Here is a 2,586-nt window from a genome sequence, read left to right on the forward strand (position 1 = left end):
AGAGCATCATCCACTTGGATGACTGCTGCTACAGGGTTTTTCTATTCAGGAACCCTTCAGATAACTGATTCACTGAGGTTGGTACAGAAACTCTTCTTTCCCACATGGGGTTAACTCTCTTCCTTACTGGGAAACCTAGATTTATTTTCCATTTTTAGATTCCTAATCAGAGCTGATGGGCCTATGAGTCCCTACCCAAATCTGATAAATTTTCTTGGTTAACAAGACCTACTAAGAGACCATGAAGGGTGCTTTGTGACTTTAATGAACCATGAAGAGATTCTACACAACTGGTGCTATTGCTGGTTTTCCTGCAGCATAGGTAGGGCTGGCTTTGAGGGTGTGGGATCCATGTAGTTGTTCAGAGCTCTGTGCTCAGTAGGCTCTGAACTTGGTTTCATTGTTTTTATCATTGCTTGAAATTTCGCTGTTGTCTTGAAATCCTCAATAATTTTTTTTAAACAGATTCCTCTCATTTTCATTTTGTACTGGGAAACATGAATTATGTAGCCTGTCCTGACTACAATAAAAACAATCATTTAGTTTTCTTATTCTTACTACTTCACAAATAGCTACTTCTGCAGATCTAGTAATAGAACTCAGTCAGAGTCTGATCTTGGAGGGAATAGTCCAGTACAGGGACCAACCTGAGCCTAGTTATTGTACTGAAGCATCAGAAAGGGAAATAACCATTCTGATAGACTTTGACTTCAGAGCTATGGGGTGACTGGGTGGGAAGGGCACAGGGAAATTCTGACTATTGCACAGTATCACTATTGCCAACACAGAATCTCAGGCCTTCATTGCCCTCTTGGTAAAAGTCCAGGTGTCTAACACCCCTTTCCTACATTTTCTCCACTTTGACTTAGATCTCCCTAGCCATTAGTGCTGGTTGAACAGGTGCTGACCTGCTAGAAGAACTAACAGTGCAATGGCCCTTCTTCCTCAACAGCACAATTCCTGTTATGGTTTGGATGTGAGGTGTTCCCCAAAAGCTCACATGTGAGACAGTGCAAGAAGGTTCAGAGGAGAAATGATTGGGTTGTGAGAGTCTTAACTCAGTGAATTAATCCCCTGGTAGGGATTAACTGAGTGGTAACTGAAGAGATAGGGTGAGGGTGAAGAAGGTGGGAATTGGGGGAATGACTTTGGGGTATATATTTGTATCTAGCAAGTGGAGACTTCTCTCCCTGGTTCCTGATCATCATGTGAGCTGCTTCCCTCTGCCACATGCTCTGCCATGATGTTCAACCTCACCTGGAGCCCCCAGGAATGGAGCCTGCATCAATGGACTGAGAACTCTGAAACCTTGAACCCTTAAATAAACTTTGGCTCTCCTACAGTTCTTCTGGCCGGGTCCTTTATTCACAGGAGTGAAAAAGCTGACCAAAGACCCTGCTGCACAACTCATTTCTGCTGAATGCCATTAGAACAAATCAAATCCTCTCAGTAACGTCTCTGCTTATCCTCTCCTCCCTTGATCTTTTATAACTTCCAATTTAAACCACAGGCCCTTTTTTTGTCAACCTTGCTAATCAGACCAAATAAATTATGCCAGGTTAAAAGTCTAGTCCGTGCTGAGAGATGGTTAGAAGTGACCCCTGGACTCAGCTTATATGACTTTCATTTTAGTTTACTTTCATATCAGCAAACAATTCCTGCCAAAGGTACATAAGATAAGGATATAAATGAGTGTATATGCTTTAGTTTCTCTCCAGTTCCTCTGTTGGCTGAATCATGGCAGTATAACTCACTGTGCAAAGTGAGAAAAGCATCAGTTGGAAGAAAAGGAAGCTATTCTTGTAAACTCGGACTCATGATAAGCTTGTGAATATGTGAACCTGCTCTTGTCAATACACATTGTCACCTCCATTGGTCTTATTCATCATTATGATTTCATCTCCTAGGTTGTGACTCTGAGTGATGAATGAAAATATTTTTAATTAATTTTATTTTCTATCTCTGAGAACAGTCAATAGATGGTAGCTTCAATAATTCCTATGGTGAAAGAAAAAATGCATGGGAAGGTATGACTTTTAAGGGAAAAGAAATGTGTTTATATTGAACTGAAATGAGGAAGAACTGTGGTTCAACAGAGGGTATCTGATTTTTTTTTATGGGTACCTTCCGTATTTCATCAATTGCAACAATTATGATCATAGCAGTAGCAGTGCTTTTAGGTGAATATAATGCCAGCAGTTTATACCAGTGGCACCAAAGCCAGTCAATTTCCACAAATATGGTTTATTCGCTTTTTGGCAGTTGTGTTTTAAGTACCAAAGTTGACAATTTTAACATCTTCATGAAATTTGTAAATATTATTACAGAAAGTTTTGCATTAGAAAAATAATAAACAACCAGATATTAATATGAAACAGGTCTTTTTTCTTCACTATGTATAATCAACTAATGAATGAATATAACTAATAAACTTTAGTATTAGTAGTTTTTCACAAATCCATGAATGTTTATATTTAATCAGAGTATCCTTTCCAGACCTCTTAAAAGTATCTTTTAGAAGTCTATAATCACACAGGATGAATTTTAAAATTCAGAAATATCCTTTACTTATATGATTTTAGTTGT

Source organism: Sciurus carolinensis, chromosome 1 (genome assembly GCF_902686445.1).
Source record: "Sciurus carolinensis chromosome 1, mSciCar1.2, whole genome shotgun sequence".
Classification (NCBI taxonomy): domain Eukaryota; kingdom Metazoa; phylum Chordata; class Mammalia; order Rodentia; family Sciuridae; genus Sciurus; species Sciurus carolinensis.